Source organism: Papaver somniferum, chromosome 6 (genome assembly GCF_003573695.1).
Source record: "Papaver somniferum cultivar HN1 chromosome 6, ASM357369v1, whole genome shotgun sequence".
Classification (NCBI taxonomy): Eukaryota; Viridiplantae; Streptophyta; class Magnoliopsida; order Ranunculales; family Papaveraceae; genus Papaver; species Papaver somniferum.
The window spans coordinates 18,143,007-18,151,036 of record NC_039363.1 but is presented as its reverse complement, the minus strand read 5'-3'; the positions used below and the strand labels follow the sequence as shown (position 1 = coordinate 18,151,036).

Below are 8,030 nucleotides of genomic sequence, written 5' to 3'. Positions count from 1 at the left end.
AACTGAGTTGGCATCATAAGAAATTTTATTATTTTCCTTAGCTAGTAGTCCTGAGGGGTGAACTACAGTATGTTCACTATCGGACAGGGTTACCTGATTATCTACTATTCTACCACTCCTAAGGGTTCTAATAGCATTCAATTGATTCAATGGTTTTGTACCTACTTCATGAACTCCTCTAGGATTGGGATTAGTCCGACTAGGGAACCTACCATTATCTCTCTCACTTAAGGTCTTAGCTATTTGGCGGACTTGAAGTTCTAACTTAGCAAGGCTCTGAGCATTAGTTTGAAAATTCTGCTTGGTTTCCTGTTGAAAACTAACATGGCTCTGTGTTAACATTTCCTGAGTTTTTGCTAACATCTTAATAGATTCCTCTAAGCTAGTCGTTTTATTTTCTGGGCCTGATGTATTCTTAGTGTAGCCAAAACCTGGGGGAGCATTAGAATTATTAGACTGACCCTGACTCTGGCCCTTAGACCATGAAAAGTTCGGATGGTTTCTCCAACCAGGATTATAGGTTTCTGAATATGGGTCAAACTTCTGACGATTTTCAAACCTAGTGTTATTATATAGCGCATTGGCTTGCTCTTCATTATTCTGGCCTTCCCAAAAAGGCTCCAATCTACCACTAGTGTTACTCACTTCTAAAGCTTCTAACCTTTTCGCTATGGAAGCAATTTTGGCATCTGATTCATAGCCTCCTTCTACCCTATTAACGTTTCCTATGCCGAGAAGAATTGTTTTCTGGGGTCCCCTACTACTTTCCCATTGTTGGGTCTTTTCGGCGACTTCATGCAAATATGTCATCGCGTCATCAACTGTTTGGTTCTCAAATCCACCAGTACACATAGATTCTACTGTGGTTGTGGTGGGATAATCTAAACCCTCATAAAGGATCTGAACTAACCTAACCTTCTCTAAACCATGATGAGGACATTGATCTAATAAATCATTGAACCTTTCCAAATACCTATACAAAGTTTCTCCCTCCTGTTGAGAAAATGTGTAGATTTGCGTCCTAATAGACGATGTTTTGTGCCTAGGGAAAAACTTGTTCAAAAAGGCAGATGTAAGTTGTTCATACGTTTTGATTGACCCGGAAGCCAAACTATATAGCCACGATTTAGCTTTATCTTTCAGGGAAAAGGGGAATAACCTAAGTTTCAAAGCATCATCATATAGGTTTCTAATCCTGAGGGTACTACAAATTTCCTCAAAGTCCCTAACATGGAAATATGGGTTTTCATTTTCTTTCCCTAAAAAGATTGGGAGCAGCTGTAAGGTCCCAGGTTTAAGTTCATAAGTTGCTTTAGTCTCAGCTAACCTGATACATGAGGGACGAGTAGTCCTAGTTGGATTCAACAAAGCTTTCAAAGTTGCCATTTCTGGCGCTATCGGAGCAACAAGGATTCTCTCCTCAGTCAAAGGACGTTCAAAAACAGACTCTTCAAAAGTCGTACTCTCTAGATTAAGGTAATCGAGACGCTTAGAACTAATAGGTTTCTCTTTAACAAATCTACCTAGTGCGTCTCTCTTACGTTCAGGCATACAATAGAATTTTATAAATTGGAAGGGTAAGCAAACACAGATCAAGGCCGACTCAACCAAATCAAACCTATTGATTTCTAGCAAACAAAAAGCATGATGGCTCCACTTAGATTGTTTCTAAACCAGCTTCTAATCCTTCGAACGGGAATTCGTTACAATTTAAGCAAACCCCTCTGGAATCAATCCGAGTTAAAGTAAGTTGAATAGAGGCGAGGGAATCTCGGTGGAGCTTTGATACCTAAGGCCTCACCGGTATTACAAGGCGGCGCAGTCACGCATTCAACTTACAAAAACCGTCAAGAACTTCGAAGTATGCTTAAAAGAGTAACCAATATTTTTCGAATGACTTTCCTGTTAAGCTTGTTATCCTATCGGTCTCGTTCTAGTCAAAATATTAGGCTTAGGTTCGCGTAGGTTACGTGTTCCTAAAGCGGGCAAGAAGAGAACGGTGATGAAATCCGAACCCTTATCTTATATGGCCAGGCCTTTCCCTTTACTAGAAAAATAAATGTCCGTATTCAGTCCTCAACATATATGCATACGAAGGAGTCCAGTAACTCGCTGACAATATCGTAATTGTCCTCCTTCTCTGCAAACAGTTTATATTTAAAGTACCCTTCCATAGGGTAATAAAAAAATAATGTCCCAAAGTCCAAAAGTCCAAAAAGAAAAGAAAAATTACAAAAATAATAAACCCTAATACAGTTTTTTTTTTCTAAAAGAAAATAAACAAACCCTAAACTAAAATTGTCTAAAATAAAATTGTCTTCTTTTCTGTTCTTTTTGCTTTAATCTTTAGCTCCAAGTCTTTATGAAATCACCAAACTCTTTGGATCAATTTTCTTTATGATCCAGAACCTGTAGACACAAGATAAATACCCAAAAACATAAAAAAGAACAAAAATAATAACAAAAAATAAAAATAAAATCTAAAATCCTAAAAACAAGTCCGCGTCGGCGGCGCCAAAAATTGATGTGATTTATAGATAGTGGTAAAAAGTGATTTGATTCTCGAACTTGTGAAGGATAACTTTAGACTTAAATTCAAAACTAAATAGAAAACTCGCAAATAATTATAACAAATACTGATAAAGTTGGTATCAATATTAAAAGAACACTGAGGCTAAGATTCCATTATTTTTCAAGTTCAAAGTGATTTGGTCCAAATATTTATATTCATGCAATTTTCTCATTTAATTTGATTCTAAAATATTGCAACTAATAGATTTTCAAAAGTAATAATTGTAAATACCAAGTATGAAGCATCAAGAGTCTATAAACTAAGCATACTCCATCAAAATAGATCACAATCACTTAAATAAAAATCATATTCAATAATAGTTCAAGGCAAATAATCATAATAATAATTGCAATAAATTAAATAAAATAGATTGTACCGCTTTTTGTTGGAAAAATAGCTTCCTCTATCGCCTCAGCAATGGGGTTTAGCTCCTCATATTAATCATGATCTCAAAATAATTGTTTATGGCTCAAAAGATGATTAAAAAGATGAAAAGTGATAATACAGACGATTCGCCACAGTTTGTTGGTGTTGCAGAATCACTGTTACAGGGAGAAATAGTAGCTAAAAACCCAATGCAACCGCTGTGATGAACGACACATAGGTACTAATGTGAAAGAACAATAGTTTGCTGTGACAGTTACTTGTGCGTCAATGTTCTTCGTGTTCTTCCTCTTCAGCAGCAACAACAGAATATTGTATTTTCCTGCAACTCGATCTCTGGAGCTCTCTATTCTCCTCTAAACTTCTCCTAAGGTTTCGTACCCCTTATATGAGACTCTAAACAACTTATATATATACTCTACAGGTGACGATATTTCGAGAAAGATTTCAATTATCTTCCCGTTCTCTTCTCTGCAAGTCACGGACTTTTCTGCCTTTCCTTTTTCTTTTACGCGTAAACTTAGTTGTCCAAGCCTCCAGAACTCTCTCAAGACCCTAATAAAATCTTTATACAATCTCTTATTTCCATCCTTCCACGTAACTTGCACATATTGAAACAGAAAAATACCCGATATATTATCATCTACTCTGTTTTAAGAAATCTTCTTTCTTTCCATGAATAAATCCCCCAACTTCCCTGTTTTTATAAAACAGGCCAATCACCGTACGATCCCGTGAAAAACTCCATGAAAATCTCTCTTCAATCTTTCCCAGGACCCGAGAAAACTATCCTCCCCTGTGTTGTCGAGAACTGATTATCCATCCCATTTCAATCGATCCAAACTCTCATAATAAGCTTGTCTGCTCTTGATAAGTCAGCCCATCAAAAATCAGCCATTGAATCTCATTATTTCACGTCCAACTGATGCTCCCAAATTCACGCAGGTAATAATATAGTTTCCCGCCAAAATTGTGTTTGAACGATGAAGAAAAAGGGGATGCCCCTATCCTCTGATGGGGTGTAAATAGCATGCGGTAGCAAATAGTAAAGAGGATACCCCTTATCAGTAAGTGCCCCTTAGTAATTGAAGTGCCCCTTATCCAAACTGAGAGTCCGAATAGTAAGTATCCTCTAGATGTCTTTATCAACTTTTCGAGCCGATTTCTCTACACATGTTTATTTCTCCAAAAACACCTTTAAAACAGTAAAATAACCAAATAAATACAAAATCGAGCACTAACAGTATATACAATTGAGATCAAAATAGACATATAAATGCGTCTATCAGCACCCGTACGCGTACTGGCGTGAGGTTCATGTCCGAGTTTTTTTGTTGGGATTGGAAGTACGCGTACCCGTTTGCATACTGGCGAAACCCAATCTTGGTCCGGGTATTTCAAGTATGCCTACCCGTTTGCGTACTTGAAGGTTAAAGTTCTAAAATCGGCTGTGTACATGAACTAATACATTTATATAATAAGGAATGCAATCTTTGCAAACTGTGGCTATAATGTTCATGAATTGATTCGAGTGAATCAAATCGATTTTGCTTCAATTGTGTTCTTGTACACTTCTATGAGAATATAACAATTGAATAACTCTTTAACTAGTTTTATTTGAGTCATTTGAACTAGTTATGGTTAAGATGAACAAGGTTGATATGAGAGTGTTCATATGGCTAACTTCGGTTAACTATTGTTGAGCTGAGCCAACTTGGTGTACATGTTTAGGTACGGTTACTCAAACCTAAATGAAGGTACATTTCATTTGTGTATAACAAGCTAAGTTCGATCTAACAGTTGAAAGATATTAGCTTGAATCTAATCAGGTTTTCATCTAACGGTGAATATTGAATGCTTTGTCACCAAGGTAACGTAGATTACAAACCCTTATTTGAAAACTATATAAAGGAGAACTTTAGAAACTGGGAAACCTAATCCCCACCCTTCTGTGTGATACTAGTTGTATAATCAAGAGTCGATTCTCCTTTAACCTTAGGTTTTTCACGAAACCCTGTAGGGTAACGACTTGAAGACTTCATTGGGATTGTAAAGCCATACCCAACTATTTTCTCTGTAGTTTTGTGATCTGATCTTGCTGTTTTTATCGTTTTGTGTACAATCTTCTTTAAGATTGGCTTGAGATTTATTCTCCGATAGGAAAGATAAAATGTAGTCACAAACATCTTCGTCTCATTGTTGGTGATTACACAATATCTTGTTTCGTTTCCATACGATTAAGATTATTGTGAGGTGATTGATAATACTAGGCTGTTCTTCGGGAATATAAGTCCGTTTTATCAATTGGTTCATGTTCACCTTGATTTATCAAAAGACGGAACAAAAACTCATAGGTATTTCTGTGGGAGATGGATTTATCTATTTCAATAGACTTTTTTGTGTGAGAAAGATTTGTTTATCAAGTCTTCGACTTTGGGCCGTAGCAACTTTTAGTTGTGGGTGAGATTAGTTAAGGAAATCAAGTGCGTAGTATCCTGCTGGGATCAAAGATGTAAGGAGCGCAACTGTACCTTGAATCAGTGTGAGATTTTTTAGGGTTGAACTACAGTCCAGTCCGAAGTTCATTGGTAGTAGGCTAGTGTCTGTAGCGGCTTAATACAGTATGGTGTTCAAAGCTGGACTAGGTCCCGTGGTTTTTCTGCATTTGCGGTTTCCTCGTTAACAAAACTTCTGGTGTCTGTGTTATTTCTTTTCCGCATTATATTTGTTAGATAATAGAAATATCACATGTTGTGCGTTAAGATCAATCAATTAGATAATCCAACCTTTGGTTGTTGATATAAATTGATTAACACTTGAACATTGGTCTTTGGTACTTTTCAAGTTATTTCTCCTTATTCAATCGGGATCGCAAATTATTATTTATTTGATTGTGGATTGAATTGATAAATAGAGATATCGCTCTTTGATATACTTTCCTATAGATTGAGTCTAACTGTCTACTTGATTCTCTTGAAAGTATATTGGAGTAAGTCCTCTCAGATTTCCAAACGAATTGTTAGGTGTGGTTCTTACACCCCCTCCTTTTCTGTTGGGTGTGGTTGTTAGAGCAGGAAAACACGTAAACACCTCATAAGTCTGTGTTTATAGCGGATCTGTATATGGACAGAAGTGCCATCTCCATAAATGTACCACCAGTCTTCGATGAATCAAATTACTTATGGTGGAAATTTTTTATGTGTGCCTTTCTTCAAGCGCGTGATTTTCAATCATGGGTTTATGTGGTTAATGGCTATGATCCTCCGGAAGTTACAGAAGACGAGGTAACAGTTCCAAAGGATATTGGTAAATATGATGCTGCCGAGATTCTTGGTGCGAAGAAAAATTCTGATGGATTAAATGCTATCACCCGCGCCATTACCCCAGTGCTCCAGCATCATGTGACTACTTGCACAAAGTCTAAAGATGCCTGGGATATGTTAGAAACCGTATTTGAAGGGAATACCTGTGAAAAAGAAGCTAGGCTTCAAAACCTAAATTCTGATTGGGAAAACCTTCGCATGGAAGATGAAGATACATTTGATGAGTTTAATCACAAAGTGTCTAAAATTATTAATGCATCTTTTGTGTTGGGTAAGAGTATTACTTAAAAGGACATTGTGATGAAAATTCCCAAATTGCTGCCATCTAGATACGATTCTAAGAGCATGCCATCGTTGAGGGAAATAACCTTGCAACTCTTTCCAGAAATACTCTGGTTGGCAAATTAAAGATCTTTGATCATGAGCATACATCCAAATCCATAAAGGATGTTGCTTTCAAAGCACAAAAGAACACTAAATTACTTGACAAAAGTAAAAGTGTTTGCATCTCTGAAGATGATCTTTTTGAGGCTGATTCATCAGATGAAGATCTTGACAAGTCAGTCTCTTTGATCACAAGACAATTTAGAGATCTTCTTTTGAAGAGAAGTAAACGGTTTTCCACAGATAAAACTAAGTTATCAGTTAATCCTCACAATCGTGTTCCTTCTAAAAATAGGGATATTGATGAAACTGATGACGAGGATATGCCATAGTTCTTTAAGTGTAAAGGTTTTGGTCATTTTGCAAATGAGTGTCCTAACCGCAGAAAATACACTGAGATCAAAGGTCTTGCTGCAACCCTTGATGAAATGTCTAATCACTACGATTCCATTGAGGATGAAAAGTCAAGTGTTGCACTTCTTTGTGAAAATATTGATTTTGATTATTGTAGCAATACATACATCAATCTTGATGTTCTTTCAGAAGAAACCTCAACCAGTCTGGAAGAAAATGTTGATCCTTCTGTTGGAAACTCTCTGTCTGATTTTTCAGGTTCCAGTATGTGTCTAGCAACCTACATGTCCTTGGCGTCTGAATCATCCTCCGTGTTGACATGCTCTTATTTCTATCTCAAAGGTCATGAACTTTCAAAGTGTTTCAAGTACAAACACAAAATAAGATATGTCAACAAACTTCAACGAAGTCGATTAGCAAACAAGCTCAAACTTGTTAAAAATTCGTCATAGGTATGTAAACCCTTTTCTTCTTCAGTTTCCAAAGAAAAGACAAGACCACTAGAGAAAAAGTTATGGTCTAAATATTCGGAAAAACAAGGTTTTATGAATTCCTTTCAAAAAGGTTATAGTGGACAGATTATTGTTCACCCCAACACAACTTGATTGTGTTGATTGGTGCATCTTGTCTCATGAGCCTGATCAAAAGAGACAAGATTGTGCACACCTCAGGCTTTAGGAAACAAGAAATGTTTTTTTAATTTGTCTTGTTTTTCTCTTCTTAGCTTTGCTGTGTTTTGCAAGTTTGGAATTCTTCCATCCTTTCATATCTAATTGATATTGAAAGGGACTTGCCTGTTTAATTAATAAAATAGGTTTATTCTCGACAATTCCACCCTCTTTAGCGTTGGGAGTTGTGCGTGCGTGAACTTGTGTGTTTAAAAGTTCCGTAACCTTAAATTCCTTTTTCCTTTTCTGAAACTCTTTTTATCTTAAGACTGCTTGTTGAGTTTAAATTGTGATTTCCTCTCACAAACCCGTATGCATATGGATACTCCAAGTATCATGTCTTCT

At 36.6% G+C, this 8,030-nt stretch overlaps 1 pseudogene; it reads left to right on the top strand.

Annotated features, from left to right (window-relative positions):
* The first annotated feature begins 922 nt into the window (after positions 1–922).
* Positions 923–1,022, top strand: LOC113292014 (annotated as a pseudogene).
* The last annotated feature ends 7,008 nt before the right edge of the window (positions 1,023–8,030 follow it).